This window comes from Hemiscyllium ocellatum, chromosome 39 (genome assembly GCF_020745735.1).
Source record: "Hemiscyllium ocellatum isolate sHemOce1 chromosome 39, sHemOce1.pat.X.cur, whole genome shotgun sequence".
NCBI lineage: Eukaryota > Metazoa > Chordata > Chondrichthyes > Orectolobiformes > Hemiscylliidae > Hemiscyllium > Hemiscyllium ocellatum.
Genome location: NC_083439.1, coordinates 13,067,695 through 13,084,818, shown reverse-complemented (window position 1 = coordinate 13,084,818; position 17,124 = coordinate 13,067,695).

Here is a 17,124-nt window from a genome sequence, read left to right as displayed (position 1 = left end):
AAAGTTCTAACGAGATTGAGAAATAGTGATCATCACTCCTCTGTTTAAGAAAACATGAACAGAGCAACAGGCAATCACATACCATTGAGCCTAATATCTGTCAGAGGGAAAATATTGGAATTTGTTATAAAGGAGATTATAGCAGGTCACTTTGAAAATCTTATTGCAATCAGGCAAAGTCATAAAATATATTCGTGAAATGGAAATAACAAGCCACAAAGATAAAGGAGAACGTGTGGGTATGGAGTCATGCAGCACGAGAACAGATCCTTCGGTCCAACCAGTCCAGGCCAAACATAATCCCAAACTAAACTAGTCCCACCCAACTGCTCCTGGCCCAAATCTCTCCTTTTCATGTAAATACTGCACTTAGATTTCCAGAAGGCATTTGACAAGGTGGCATATCGAAGGTTATTGTGTAAAATAAGACAACATGGTGTAGAGGATCATATCCAACTACAGTGAGAGGATTGGTAGGTTAAATGGAAGCACAGGGTGCACATAACGTTGTTCAGTTTGGGTGTGCAGGGTGTGACAAGTGGTGAGCGCCAGGTATCTGTGTTGAGACCTCAATTGTTTACAATTTATATCAATGGTTTAAATGAGGAAACTGAATGTATGGTTTCTAAATGTATGAGTGATATAGAGAAAGGAAGAAAAGCAAGCAGTGAAAGGGTGGATCTATCCACAGCCCTTTTAAAAACTGTTCAAGAGAGTTGGCAAAAATTAGCAGATGGAGTATAATCTGAGAAAATGGGAACTTGTCCACTTTGGAAGCAAGACTAGATTTATGGCATGTTATTTAAATCAAAACAAATTGCAAATCTCTGAGGAACTGAAAGATATGGGTGTCCTTTTATGGGAATCTCAAAGTTGTCTTACAGAATGACAAGTGATGAGGAAGGCAAATGGAATTTAGTCATTTATTGCAAGCAGAATGGAATATAAACATACGGATGGTTTTTAATGTACTGTGTGTTGGTGAGGCCCATCTTGTGTGCTGTTTACATATTTCATCTCATTATTTAAATAAGAGTGTCGAGACCTGCATGCAGTTCAGAGAAGATTCACTCAATTTATATGGGGGATGATGGGATTATTTATGAGGAAAAGATTGGACAGGTCAGACATCTGCACATTTAGAATTTGGAAAAAATGAAGTTATCTTATTGAAACTTGTACGGTCCTGAGAGCACTCAGAGTCATAGAGTCATAGAGATGTACAGCATGGAAACAGTCCAGCCTGTCTATGCCGACCAGATATCCCAACCAATCTAGTCCCGCCTGCCAGCACCCGGCCCCTATCCCTCCAAACTCTTCCTATTCATATACCCATCCAAATGCCTCTTCAATGTTGCAATTGTACCAGCCTCCACCACATCCTCTGGCAGCTCATTCCATACACGTATACCATCCTTTGCATGAAAAAGTTGCCCCTTAGGTCTCTTTTATATCTTTTCCCTCTCACCTTAAACCTATGCCCTCTAGTTCTGGACTCGCCAACCCTAGGGAAAAGACTTTGTCTATTTATCCTATCCATGCCCCTCATAATTTTGTAAACCTCTATAAGGTCACCCCTCAACCTCCAATGCTCCAGGGAAAACAGCCCCAGCCTGTTCAGCCTCTCCTGTAGCTCAAGTCCTCCAACCCTGGCAACATCCTTGAAAATCTTTTCTGAACCCTTTCAAGTTTCACAACATCTTTCCAATAGGAAGGAGATCAGAATTGCACACAATATTCCAACAGTGGCCTAATCAATGTCCTGTACAGCCGCAACATGACCTCCCAACTCCTGTACTCAATACTCTGACCAATAAAGGAAAGCATACCAAACGCCTTCTTCATTATCCTATCTACCTGCGACTCCACTTTCAAGGAGCTATGAACCTGCACTCCAATGTCTCTTTAGAACATAGAACAGTACAGCACGAAAGAGGCCCTTCAGCCCACGATGTTGTGCCGACCATTGATCCTCATGTATGCACCCTCAAATTTCTGTGACCATATAAATGTCCCCAATGACCCTGCCTCCACAACTGCTGCTGGCAACGCATTCCATACTCTCACAACTCTTTGTGTAAAGAACCAGCCTCTGACATCCCCTCTATACTTTCCTACAACCAGCTTAAAACTATGACCCCTCGTGTTAGCCATTTCTGCCCTGGGAAATAGTCTCTGGCTATCGACTCTATCTATGCCTCTCATTACCTTGTATACCTCAGTTAGGTCTCCTCTCCTCCTCCTTTTCTCCAATGAAAAAATTCAGAGCTCAGTCAACCTCTCTTCGTAATATAAGCCCTCCAGTCCAGGCAGCATCCTGGTAAATCTCCTTTGAACCCTCTCCAAAGCATCCACATCTTTCCTATAATAGGACAACCAGAACTGGACGCAGTATTCCAAGTGCGGTCTAACCAAAGTTTTATAGAGCTGCAACAAGATCTCACAACTCTTAAACTCAATCCCCCTGTTAATGAAAGCCAAAACACCATATGTTTTCTTAACAACCCTGTCCACTTGGATGGCCATTTTAAGGGACCTATGTACCTGCACACCAAGATCCCTCTGTTCCTCCACACTGCCAAGAATTCTATCCTTAATCCTGTATTCAGCTTTCAAATTCGACCTTCCAAAATGCATCACCTCGCATTTATCCAGTTTGAACTCTATCTGCCACCTCTCGGCCCATCTCTGCATCTTGTCAATGTCCAGCTGCAGCCTACAACAGTCCTCTATACCGTCAATGACACCTCCAACCTTTGTATCATCTGCAAACTTGCTGACCCATCCTTCAATCCCCTTATCCAAGTCATTAATAAAAATTACAAACAGTAGAGGCCCAAGGACAGAGCCCTGTGGAACACCACTCACCACTGACTTCCAGGCAGAATATTTTCCTTCTACTACCACTCGCTGTCTTCTGTTAGCCAGCCAATTCTGTATCTAGACAGCTAAGTTCCCCTGTATCCCATTCCTCCTGACCTTCTGAATGAGTCTACCATGGGGGAACCCTATCAAATGCCTTGCTAAAGTCCATATACACCACATCCACAGCTCAACCCTCATCAACCTTTCTAGTCACATCCTCAAAGAACTCAATAAGGTTTGTGAGGCATGACTTGCCCCTCACAAAGCCGTGTTGACTGCATTTCATCAAACCATGCTCTTCCAGATGGTCATAAATCCTATCCCTCAGAATCCTTTCTAACACCTTGCAGATGACAGACGTGAGACTTACTGGTCTGTAATTGCCGGGGATTTCCCTATTTCCTTTATTGAAGAGAGGAATTACATTTGCCTCTCTCCAGTCCTCAGGTACGACTCCAGTGGAGAGTGAGGATGCAAAGATCTTCGCAAGTGGTGAAGCAATCGCATTTCTCGTTTCCCAAAGCAGCCGAGGACAAATCTGGTCCGGGCCTGGCGACTTGTCAATCTTAATGTTTGACAAGATTTTCAGCACATCAGCTTCCTCTATCTCTATCCATTCCAGCATGCACACCTGCACTTCAAACGTTTCATTCACTACAAAGTTCGTTTCTTTCGTAAAGATAGAAGCAAAAAACTCATTTAGGGCTTCCCCTACCTCCTCAGACTCCATACACAAGTTCCTTATACTATCCCTGATCGGCCCTACTCTTTCTTTGACCATTCTCTTATTCCTCACATAAGTGTAAAATGCCTTTGTGTTCTCCCTAATCTGTTCTGCCAAGCCTTCCTCGTGCCCCCTCCTGGCTCTCCTCAGACCATTTTTGAGCTCCTTCCTCGCCTGCCTGTAATCCTCTAGAGCTGAGCTTGACCCTAGCTTCCTCCACCTTATGTAAGCTACCTTCTTCCTTTTGACAAGAAGCTCCACTGCTCTCGTCATCGAAGGTTCCTTTATCTTACCCCTTCTTACCTGTCTCAGAGGGACATATTTATTCATCACTCGCAACAACTGTTCCTTAAACAGTCTCCACATGTCTATGGTGCCTTTACCATGGAACAATTGCTCCCAGTCCATGCTTCCTAACTCATGTCTAATTGCATCATAGTTTCCTCTTCCCCAATTAAATATCCTCCCATTTTGCCTAATCCTCTCCTTCTCCATAGCTATGTAGAACATGAGGCAGTTGTGGTCACTATCACCAAAATGCTCTCCCACCACAAGATCTGATACCTGCCCCGGCTCGTTTCCGAGCACCAAGTCTAGAATGGCCTCTCCCCTCGTTGGCCTGTCAATGTACTGAGTTAGGAAACCCTCCTGAACACACCTTACAAAAACAGCTCCATTCAAATCTTCTGCTTGAAGGAGGTTCCAATCAATATTGGGAAAGTTAAAGTCACCCATTACAACAACCCGACTACGTGCACACTTTTCCAAAATCTGCCGACTTATGCTTTCTTCAATCTCCCTGCTGCTATTGGGGGGCCTGTAGTAAACCCCTAACAAGGTGACTGCTCCCTTGCTGTTCCTAATTTCCACCCATACTGACTCGGTAGGCAGATATTCCTTGACAATGGAAGCTTCTGTAGCTGTGATACCCTCTCTGATTAGTAGTGCTACACCCCCTCCTCTTTTTCCCACCTCCCTATTCTTTTTAAATGCTCCAAACCCTGGAACATCCAGCAACCATTCCTGCCCATGAGAAACCCATGTCTCTGTTATGGCCACAACATCATAGCACCAGGTACTGATCCATGCTCTAAGTTCATCACTTTTATTCCTGATACTCCTTGCATTAAAGCAAACACACTTTAACTGATCCCTTGGTTCCTTCCCAGGAAAATCCTTCCCACTAGCTGGACTACCTCTTGCTATTGCCTCATCTGCATCAACTCTCACCTCCAGTATACAGCTCAGTTTCCCACCCCCCCTGCCATACTAGTTTAAACCCTCTCGAACTACTCGAGCAAACCTTCCACCCAGGACATTGGTCCCCTTCCAGTTCAGATGCAACCCATCCTTCTTGTACAGGTCCCACCTTCCCCAGAAGACATCCCAATTATCTACATATCTGAAGCCCTCCCTCCTACACCAGCTGCACAGCCACGTGTTAAGCTGCACCCGCTCCCTGTTCCTCTCCTCGCTATCTCGTGGCACCTGTACTAAACTAGAGAACACTACTCTGTTCGTCTTGCTTTGCAGCTTCCATTCTAACTCCCTGAAATCACCTTTTATATCCTCAATCCTTTTTCTGGCTAGATCATTAGTGCCAATATGTAACACGATTTCTGGCTGTTTGCCGTCCCCTTTTAGAACCTTATACACCCGATCGGAGACGTCCCGGACCCTGGCACCAGGGAGGCAACATATCTTCAGGGAATCCCGATCCTGACCACAAAATCTCCTGTCGATTCCCCTAACCATCAAGTCCCCTACCACGAGTACTTTTCTAATCTGCCCCTACCCTTCTTTGCCACAGTGTCAGTCTCAGTGCCAGAGAACTGACTAATATGGCTTTCCACTGGTAGGTCATTCCCCCCCAGCAGTATCCAAACAGTATACTCATTGCTGAGGGAAAGGTCCACAGGGGATCTCTGCACTGTCTGTCTGTCCCCTTTCCTCCCCATAACTGTAACCCATCTATCCTTGTCCTGAGCCGCCTTGCTGATATATATGGTCACTGCTTTCCTTCCCGACTGCCCCTCTGGTCCTCGTCACTTCCTCTGCTGCTCCCGCTCCTTCTGTGAAAGGGAAAACACCGCTGTCCGCTACCGGTAAGTAATTTTTAAAAACTGCCGTACCTTAGCTGCAGTCTTCGGGTTCGTCTTACCTCCACTGATGCTCGCATTCAAAATGGCTGTTGGCGTCGAAGGGTTCAGCAACACTCCCTAAGTGTATATGTCCTGCTAAGATTTGCTTTCCCAAAATGCAGTACCCCACATTTATCTGAATTAAACTCCATCTGCCACTTCTCAGCCCATTGACCCATCTGGTCCAGATCCTGTTGTATACTGAGGTAACCCTCTTCGCTGTCCACTATACCTCCAATTTTGGTGTCATCTGCAAACTTACTAACTATACCTCTTATGCTCACATCCAAATCATTTATGTAAATGACAAAAAGTAGAGGACGCAGCACCGATCCTTGTGGCACTCCACTGGTCACAGGCCTCCAGTCTAAAAAACAACCCTCCACCACCACCCTCTGTCTTCTACCTTTGAGCCAGTTCTGTATCCAAATGTCTAGTTCTCGCTGTATTCCATGATATCTAACCTTGCGAATCAGTCTCCTTGTCGAACGCCTTATTGAAGTCCATATAGATCACATCTACTGCTCTGCCCTCATCAATCTTCTTTGCTACCTCTTCAAAAAACTCAATCAAGTTTGTGAGACATGATTTCTCATGCACAAAGCCATGTTGACTATCCCTAATTAGTCCTTGCCTTTCCAAATACATGTACGTCTTGTCCCTCAGGATTCCCTCCAACAACTTGCTCACCACTGAGGTCAGGCTCAGCAGTCTATAGTTCCTTGGCTTCTCTTTACCACCCTTCTTAAACAGTGGCACCACGTTTGCCAACCTCCAGTCTTCCGGCACCTCACCTGTGATTATTAATGACACAAATATCTCAGCAAGAGGCCCAGCAATCACTTCTCTAGCTTCCCACAGTGTTTCTTGGGTACACCTGATCATGTCCTGGGGATTTATCCACCTTTAACCGTTTCAAGACATCCAGCACTTCCTCCACTGTAATCTGGACATTTTGCAAGATATCACCATCTATTTCCCTACAGTCCATATCTTCCATATCCTTTTCCACAGTAAATACTGATGCAAAATATTCATTTAGTATCTCCCCCATTTTCTGCGGCTCCAAAGGCCACCTTGCTGATCTTTGAGGGGCCCTATTCTCTCCCTGGTTACCCTTTTGTCCTTAATATATTTGTAAAAACCCTTTGGATTCTCCTTAATTCTATTTGCCCTCCTAATTTCCCTCTTAAGTATACTCATACTTCCTTTGTACTCTTCTAAGATTCACTCAATCTTTCCTGTCTATACCTGACATATGCTTCCTTCTTTTTCTTAACCAAACCCTCAATCTCTTTAGTCATCCAGCATTCCCTATACCTACCAGCCTTCCCTTTCACCCTGACAGGAATATACTTTCTCTGGATTCTTGTTATCTCATTTCTGAAGGTTTCCCATTTTCCAGCCATCCCTTTACCTGTGAACATCTGCCTCCAATCAGCTTTCGAAGAGTTTTTGCCAAATACCGTCAAAAATTGGCCTTTCTCCAATTTAGAACTTCAACTTTTAGATCTGGTCTATCCTTTTCCATTACGATTTTAAAACGAATAGAACTATGGTTGCTGGCCCCAAAGTGCTCCCCCACTGCCACCTCAGTCACCTGCCCTACCTTATTTCCCAAGAGTAGGTCAAATTTTGTACCTTCTCTAGTAGGTACATCCACATACTGATCAGAAAATTGTCTTGTACACACTTAAGAAATTCCTCTCCATCTAAACCTTTAACACTATGGCAGTCCCACTCGATGTTTGGAAAGTTAAAATCCCCTACCATAACTACCCTATTATTTTTACAGATAGCTGAGATCTCCTTACAAGTTTGTTTCTCAATTTCCCTCTGACTATTGGGGGGTCTATAATATAATCCTAATAAAGTGATCATCCCTTTCTTATTTCTCAGTTCCACCCAAATAACTTCCCTGGATGTATTTCCAGGAATATCCTCCCTCAGCACAGCTGTAATGCTATCCCTTATCAAAAATGCCACTCCCTCTCCTCTCTTGCCTCCCTTTCTATCCTTCCTGGAGCATTTGTATCCTGGAACATTAAGCTGCTAGTCCTGCCCGTCCCTGAGCCATGTTTTTGTAATTGCTATGATATCCCAGTCCCATGTTCCTAACCATGCCCTGAGTTCATCTGCCCTTCCTGTTAGGCCCCTTGCATTGAAATAAATGCAGTTTAATTTATTAGTCCTACCTTATCCCTGCCTGCCCTGACTGTTTGACTCACTCTGTACCCATCTCAGATCAATCTCTTTCCTCACTATCTCCCTGGGTCCCACCCCTTACTAATTTAAATCCTTCCAAGCAGTTCTAGCAAATTTCCCTGCCAGTATATTAGTCTCCTTCCAATTTAGGTGCAATCCGTCCTTCTTGTACAGGTCACTTCTACCCCAAAAGAGATTCCTATGATCCAAAAATGTGAATCTTTCTCCCATCCACCAGCTCCTCAGCCACACATTCATCTGCTCTATCCTTCTATTCCTGCCCTCACTAGCTCATAGCACTGGGAGTAATCCAGATATTGCTACCCTTGAAGACCTCCTTTTTAAATTTCTGCCTAACTCTCTGTAATTTCCCTTCAGAATCTCAACCCTTTCCCTTCCTATGTCATTGTTTCCAATGTGGACAATGACCTCCGACTGGCCCCTCTCCCCCGTGAGAACATTCTGCACCCTCTCTGAGACATCCTTGATCCTGGCACCAGGGAAACAACACACCATTCTGCTTTTTCTCTGTTGGCCACAGAAACATCTGTCTGTACCTCTGACTACAGAATCCCGTCACACAATTGATCTCTTGGAAGCCGACGTACCCCTCGTTGCATTAGAGCAAGTCTCAATACCAGAAACTTGGCTGTTCATGCTACATTCCCCTGAGAATCCATCACCCCTTACTTTTTCCAAAACAGCAAACCTGTTTGAAATGGGTATATCCACAAAAGACTCCTGCACTAGCTGCCTGAGACTTTTCCCCCCTTTCTATAACTCCATCCATCACATACTGTTGCCGTTGCAAATTCCTCTTCTTTCTGTCTCTCCAACCAATCCACTCGATCTGATAAGATTCTCATCCAACAGCATTTATGGCAGATATAATCCGCAGTAACCCTTAAACTCTCTTTAATCTCCCCCATCTGACAAGAAGTACACATCACTGCAAAGGCCATTTTTGCTCCTTAACAATCTACAGACCCAGAAAATAATACCGCCTTATTCCTCTACAAACACTGCCCCAGATTAAATTAATAGCTATGGCTTATATTTTAAGTTTAATCAAGAGACTTATCTCCAAAAACATATAATCAAGAAAGAATCCACTATACTCACTACTGCAGCCTTTCTCTTGGACAGACTTAAAACAACAATTAACTTACCTGATTCTGTGCTGTGAACTTTGCCCAACAGTTCCTCCAAGGTTAGTTGTGAATTTCACTGTTTGTTAATTTTCCCAGATGCACTCCGATATCCAGCTTGATGTGATGAGCGTTGAAAGGATATTACCTCTCCCGGAAAAAGACTAGAGCTACATGGCATCATTTAAAAATAAGACATCTCTCTTTTAAGATGGAAATGAAGAACTTTTTCTCTCAGAAGATTTTCAGTCCTTGCATCTCTCTTGCCCTGATTGCATTGGCAGTCGAGTCATTGATATTTTTAAGGCAGAGGTAGCTAGATTCTTGATGTGGAGGTGCCAGTGTTGGGCTGGGGTAGACAAAAATCAGAAGTCACATGGCACCAGGTTACACTCCAACAGGTTTGTTTGAAATCACAAGCTTTCAGAGCACTGCTCGTTTATCAGGTGAACTGGAAGGAAGTGCACTAGGAATTGGATATATAGGCAGAGAGATAATGGCAAGATAATTGTAGGTATGTTAAGAATGTCAACAGATAAATACAAACAGTGTGAGTGTAATGTCGACAGGAATGTTATGTTGCATAACAAGTCTTTACAGGTGATCAAAAATATGAAACAGCGTGAGTAGAGTGTCAAATAGCAGAATAACAAGTGAAGGGATGACCGATGAACCAATTAATTAAGGCAGAGAGATAATTCCAAAAAATCAAAAATAAAATGGTGCGAGAGAAGCCAGATGGCTGGATAACATGCCAGGTATCAAATGCTTGACAAGGGTCTAACCAAAGTAATACATAATCCAAATCTGGTCATAATTGAGGGGGTCCTCATGGGTGTGGAACTTGGCTGTCAGTTTCTGCTTGGCAATTCTGCATTGGTGTGTATCCGAAAGGCTGCATTGGACGACACTTAGCCAATGATCAGAGGCTGAATGTCCTTGACCTGCTGAAGTGTTCCCTGACTGGGAGGCAACATGATGATGAATGAATGGACACCACACAACCATTGTCGTATGGTCTGCTTGGTCTCATTGATGTACCATGCCTCAGGCCATCCTTTCCCAAGATAGCTTCTTGACTAACAAGAGTTATTGGGGAGTAGGCAAGAACATTGAATTGAGCTCCTGCTCCTAATCTATATGTATATATTGAACTTGTAACTGATGAGCAGGGAGCAGCAAGATCAAACACATGACAAGAATAGCAACACTTTTGTCACATTGTTCAGCCACTTACTTCGAAATATAAATTAGAAGAATCTCACAACAATGACGGTTAGGCCTCAGACCTTTAATTTCCTTGTTTCTATTTGTCCTTTCATAACAGTTGAGTTGTGTGCAGTTTTCTATTCCAGGAAAATAGTTTCTGAGTCAAGAGAACTTCATATTTTTAGAGTAAGTCTGGTTGGAAAGTTTTAATTAGCTGAAAGCATCTCAGCATATCTGGCCTGGGGATGTTCATCAGATTAATTTTAACTTGTAGTTTACAAAACTCCTTGCCATGGAATTGTGACTTTTTATTTACTGATAAAGCATTAATTACGCTCTGCAGTTGGCCTTGTATTCCCAGCAACAGATTTCAACTAAAATAAAGAATACAATAAATTAATACTACTGGCAGGTCCAAAAATCTAAAATAATTTCTTATTATGTAATAGTAATCCCCAGATGATCTCCTGTTCATGTTGAGCAATGACCTTTCTGTTGCCATGGGAACGTGTGCATTCGAAGAAAATGTTTCCTCTGTTTCTTCATTGCCTTTAGAATTGCTTCTGAATTTTGTCATGGAAAATCACAATGCATTTTTACAAGCAAACATTTGAAGTGTTATTCCTCTGACTTCAATGAGGGAGGCGAAAAGCTAATTTAGGGTAAGAATGGTTAAAATTATTCAACTAGAAAATGCCACAAGAAGTAGAAACAGAGTCGGCCGTATGGCCCATCAAAGCTGCTCCACCATTCAATTGGATCATGGCTGACCAGATAACACTCCTCATAACCATTTTCCTACCCTTTGCCCATAACCCTTAATACCCCTACTGATCATGAATCTATCTTGAACGTAAATATACACAAGGACTCTGTCCCACAGCTCACTGTGGCGAGGATAAACAAAGAGTCACAACCTATTGAGATGAAAATTCCTCAGACTTAAGTTGGCACCTGTTTATTATATGAGACTATACACTCTGGTCCTAGACTTGCCCATTAGGGAAGCATCCTTTCAGCATTTACTCTGTCAAGCCTTTTAAGAATCCCATATGTTTTGATGATATCACCTCTCACTTTTCCAACTCCAGTGAGTAGAATCCAAACTTGTTTAGCATTTGCTCATTTGATAATTTGATATTTTTGGAGGAGGGGGTTGGGCTGGACACTTGGGTTTGCTGTTGAAACATATATCTCAGGAGACAAAGCTATGCTCTGGGTTTGACAACAAATTATGATCCCAGCTGATGTTACTACTGGACAAGTGAAATTCCAGCCTGAAATCTGGCTTAGTAGATCATATTTTATTAACAAGTTGTCCTTTCACTGAAGGACAAACTCGCAATGCGGCAGATCCATTTTCAACGTTAAAAGTTTATTGTGCAAAATAAATTGAGATAACAAAGAAGAAGCCAAGCTTGACCTTTTCAGCGCAAGATGAAAAGCTTCAACAAAATGGGTCTTTCTTCAGCAATATCTCTGCATACCTCGACACGGTCCTGTCCCCCTTAGTCCAAGAACTCCCCACCTACGTTCGTGACACCACTCACACCCTCCACCTCCTCCATGATTTTCGCTTCCCCGGCCCCCAACGCCTTATCTTCACGATGGACATCCAGTCCCTATACACTTCCATCCGCCATCACGAAGGCTTCCAAGCCCTCCGCTTCTTACTCTCCCACCAACCCAACCAGTACCCTTCCACTGATACTCTCCTTGGACTGACTGAACTGGTCCTCACTCTTAACAACTTTGCCTTCCAATCCTCCCACTTCCTCCAAACCAAAGGAGTAGCCATGGGCACCCGCATGGGCCCCAGCTATGCCTGCCTCTTCGTCGGATATGTGGAACAGTTCATTTTCCGCAGCTACACTGGCACCACCCCCACCTTTTCCTCCGCTACATCAATGATTGTATTGGCGTTACCTCGTGCTCCCCACAAGGAGGTTGAACAATTCATCCACTTTATTAACACCTTCCACCCGACCTCAAATTTATCTGGACCATCTCAGACTCCTCCCTCCCGTTCCTAGACCTCTCCATTTCTCTCTCAGGTGACCGACTCAACATAGACATTTACTACAAAACTTACCGACTCCCACAGCTACCTAGATTACACCTCCTCCCACCTTGCCCCCTGTGAAAACGCCATCCCATATTCCCAATTCCTTCACCTCCGCCACATCTGCCCCCAGGAGGACCAATTCCACCACTGAACAGCCCAAATGGCCTCCTCCTCCAAAGACCTCAATTTCCCCTCCGATGTGGTCGATGATGCTCTCCACCGCATCTCCTCCACTCCGCCCTTGAACCCCGCCCCTCCAATCGCCACCAGGACAGAACCCCACTGGTCCTCACTTTCCACCCCACCAACCTCCATATACATCGTATCATCCTCCGTCATTTCCGCCACCTCCAAACAGACCCCACCACCAGGGATATATTTCCCTCTCCACCCCTATCAGCATTCCGGAGAGACCATTCCCTCCATGACTCCCTCGTCAGGTCCACACCCCCCCCACCAACCCAACCTCCACTCCCAGCACCTTTCCCTGCAACTGCAAGAAGTGCAAAACTTGCACCCTCACCTCCCTCCAAGGCCCCAATGGATCCTTCCATATCCATTGCAAATTCACCTGCACCTCCACACACATCATTTACTGTATCCGCTGCACCCGATGTGGTCTCCTCCAAATTGGGAGACAGGCCGCCTACTTACGGAACGTTGCAGGGAAGACCTCTGGGACACCCGCACCAACCAACCCAACCGCCCCGTGGCTGAACACTTTAACTCCCCCTCCCACTCCGCCAAGGACATGCAGGTCCTTGGCCTTCTCCATTACCAGACCCTAGCCACACGACACCTAGAGGAAGAGCGCCTCATCTTCTGCCTAGGACCCTCCAACCACACGGGATGAATGTAGATTTCTCCAGCTTCCTCATTTCCTCCCCCCCCCCCCCCCCACCTTATCTCAGTCCCAACCCCCGGATTCAGCACCGCCCTCTTGACCTGCAATCTTCTTCCCGACCTCTCCTCCCCCACCCCCTCTCCGGCCTATCACCCTCACCTCCCTCCATCTATTGTATTCCCGACACCCTTCCCCCAAATTCCACCCCCCCTACCTTTTATCTCAGCCCGCTTGGCACACCAGCCTCATTCTTGAAGAAGGGTTTATGCCCGAAACATCGATTCTCCTGCTCCTCGGATGCTGCCTGGCCTGCTGCGCTTTTGCAGCACCACACTTTTCAACTTTTTTCAGCAATAGTCAAGCTCTGCACTACCAAGCTACTATTTAAAATATTTTATAATCAAGTGAGATCCATGGTCTGCCATGACTCAGCAGAACCTTTCTCATGCAATCTACTGCTCTTCACCTCATTATGTATGCAACCGGGCACTTAAGAAGCTTTTTGGGGAATGGCATATGGTAGATATGCTTGTCTCTAATTGGGGACCTGCCAGCGTTCATGCATAGGCACCATGTTGTATGGTCCAGTTGCACACCATTTCAGATGCTACAAGCCAGAAGATGCCCCTCAAACTGTGCTGGACCAGCCTCTATTTTTACAGCACAGATCAGGGGAAAGGAAAGCAATGTGAAATAGAGAGGAGCTGGCAACTTCCAAATAGGTAAGTCAGTATGAAGAAAGCAGCTAAGAGCCAGGAGATATATCCTGCATAGATGCATGGGATGTGTGTATATCCCTACCTACACAGGACTGGGTAGAAATATGCAAGTGTTAGCTGTCCCTGAATTGCAAAGTGTTGAAGTTCTGAAGGGCTGAAGTGGTGCTTGAGTAGATCAGAGTGCGGGCATGGCAATTTCATGAGGCTGTTGGTTTGCCAATGCTAATGTATGTATATGAGGGTTGAAGAGGATGATGGTCATGGATCATGCAGGAAGGTTATTGAGAAGAAGCAAGTGGATGATGTCCAGCATGTAGCAAGTGGCAGCCGCCAACTACCCGTTCTGATTTAGTTGTCCAGATTCTTGAAAGAAGGAGCAGAATATTGGAAGTGGCATTCCTACCAGACACCTTTGGGCTTTAATGAGGTTGCACAGGAGAGAGTGCAAAGAGGTTTACGAGAATAGAACATAGAAGAGTACAGTATAGTACAGGTCCTTCAGCCTTCAATGTTGTGCTGACCTTTTATCCGACTCTAAGATCAAACTAACCTACGTACCCTTCATTTTACTATCATCATGTGCCTATCCAAAAGTCACGTAAATGATTAAAGGGATAGGCCATTTCAGTCACAAGGAAGAATTGGAGAAGTTGGGAATGTTTTTCTTGGAGAGAAGGTAGTGAAGAGAAGATTTGATTGAAGGTTTAAAAATCATGAGGGACCTAGACAAAGTGGATGAAGAGAAACTGTTCCTGCTCGCAATCAGATAAAGTGGTTTTCATAAGGAGCAAATGCAAGTTGAGAGAACTCTCACACTCTCTCCAGTGCAACCTCATTTAGGCCAAGAGATGTCTGTTAGGGTGTGGAAAGCACTGCCTGGAAATGCGGTGGAGGGAGGTTCAATTAAGCATCCAAGCATGCATTTGATGATTATTACAATCCCTTTCATATTCTGTCATGCCATTCACACTCTAACCATCGTGACATTTTTGCAACCGCCAATCTGTTCATCAGTGCACTCACTACCATCCTTGATGCCCTTGTAACTAACATAGTCTCTCTCAATCATTTCTCCTGGTGTGGCCACCACCTCGTCTTTCATATATCCAAGGTATGCAGGCACAGAGCTTAATACCAAACAATATTCATTACCAGAACTAGCTGAATGACATAAATTGCTAGTTATCAGGTTATTCTTTTCTTTGACAAACTGCTCACTGTTCTAGGATCATCCTGAAACGGAAGGATAACACTTGAGTTGTTTTCTTTTCTCCACAATGAAGTATCACATGAAATCCCTGTCCCCTTCCTTCTCAGTCTCACCATAGCTCAGTTGGTATTAATCACACCTCACTATCTTTGACTTCAGTAAGAACAGTCCGTAGGCTTGCAAAATTATAAATTTATTGAGACAGTCATAAACTCGAGAATTTTTTAAATGTGAAAGATATCAAGGAAACAAGCTGGTCTTTATTTGAGGAGAATGTTTTGCATAAATCTGGCTTATTTGGACTACCATATGTAGTGATAGCTAATTAATTACACAAGCAATGCCCAATGATACATGTACAAAAAAGTAAAGAAGTCAATCAAATTATTCAGAATGCTTTCTTTATAATCATGTGATTTTATAATGGCATCTTACAATCAGAGACAGCAAAAATCATCTATTCTTGTTGGACTCCTATTCAATCATTATCAGCTGAGTGTCAGTTCTAACCAATAATGAGAAACTGATGCGAAGTGCAGAATATTCTTTGTCTTTTGCAGCAGTGAATGGGAGGACACATGATTCTGAAATTAACACTTTCTCTCCTTCCAAACCTCAACGGAATTGTTCATGGCTTTGTTTTGCCCAACAGCTTTATACATTTCAACAGCATTTTTGATAACTAAAGACATAGCACTATGAAGCCAGCTGATTATGCCTATCTTACATTATTACCTTTCCATAATCAAAATTTAGCTTCAACTCTATGACCTACATAAACAATGTAATTAATGTATTATTTCATGGGATATGTAACCAACAAGGCCATTATTTATTGCTCATCCCCAGTTGTCTTGGACTGAATAGCTTGCTAGACCTTTCAGAATGTAGTTAAGAGTCAATTACTTTTCTGCAGTTTGGGAGTCACATATAGGCCAGTCTAGTAGGGATGGCAGATTTCAAAGAATAAAGAATAAAAAAACAAATAACTTTACAGTACAGGAACAGGCCCTTTGGCCCTCCAAGCCTGCGCTGATCCAGATTCTCAATCTAAATCTGCCTCCTATTTCCTAAGGATCTGTATCCCTTTGCTCCCCGCCCATTCATGTATCTGTCTAGATACATCTTAAATTATACTATTGTTCCCGTCGCTACCACCTCTGCTGGTAATGCATTCCAGGCACCCACCACCCTCTGCATGAAGAACTTTCCACATATATTTCCCCTAAACTTTTCCCCTTTCATTTTGAACTCATGACCCCTACTAATTAAGTCCTCCACTCTGGAAAAAGTTTCTTGCTATCCACCTTGTCTATACCCCTCATGATTTTGTAGGCCGCAATCAGGTTCCCCCTCAACCTCCTACTTTCCAGTGAAAATAATCCTAATCTACTCAACCTCTCCTCATAGCAAGTACCCTCCATACCAGGCAACATCCCGATGAACCTCCTCTGCACCCTCTCCAAAGCATCCGCATCCATTTTGGTAATGTGGCAACCAGAACTGTACGCAGCATTCTAAATGTAGCTGAACCAGAGTCTTATACAACTGGAACATGACCTGCCAACTCTTGTACTCGATACCCTGTCTGATGAAGGAAAGCATGCCATATGCCTGCTTGACACTCTACTGACTTGCATTGCCACTTTCAGGGAACAATGGGCCTGAACAGCCAGATCTCTCTGGACATCAATTTTCCCCAGGACTTTTCCATTTATTGTATAGTTCGATCTTGAATTGCCCATTCCAAAATGCATCATGTCTCATTTATCTGGATTGAACGCCATCTGCCATTTCTCTGTCCAGCTCTCCAATCTTCGAGGAGAAAGTGAGGACTGCAGATGCTGGAGATCAGAGCTGAAAATGTGTTGTTGGAAAAGCGCAGCAGGTCAGGCAGCATCCAAAGAGCAAGAAAATCGGCATTTCGGGCATGATCATGCCTGAAACATCGATTCTCCTGCTCTTTGGATGCTGTCTGACCTGCTGCGCTTTTC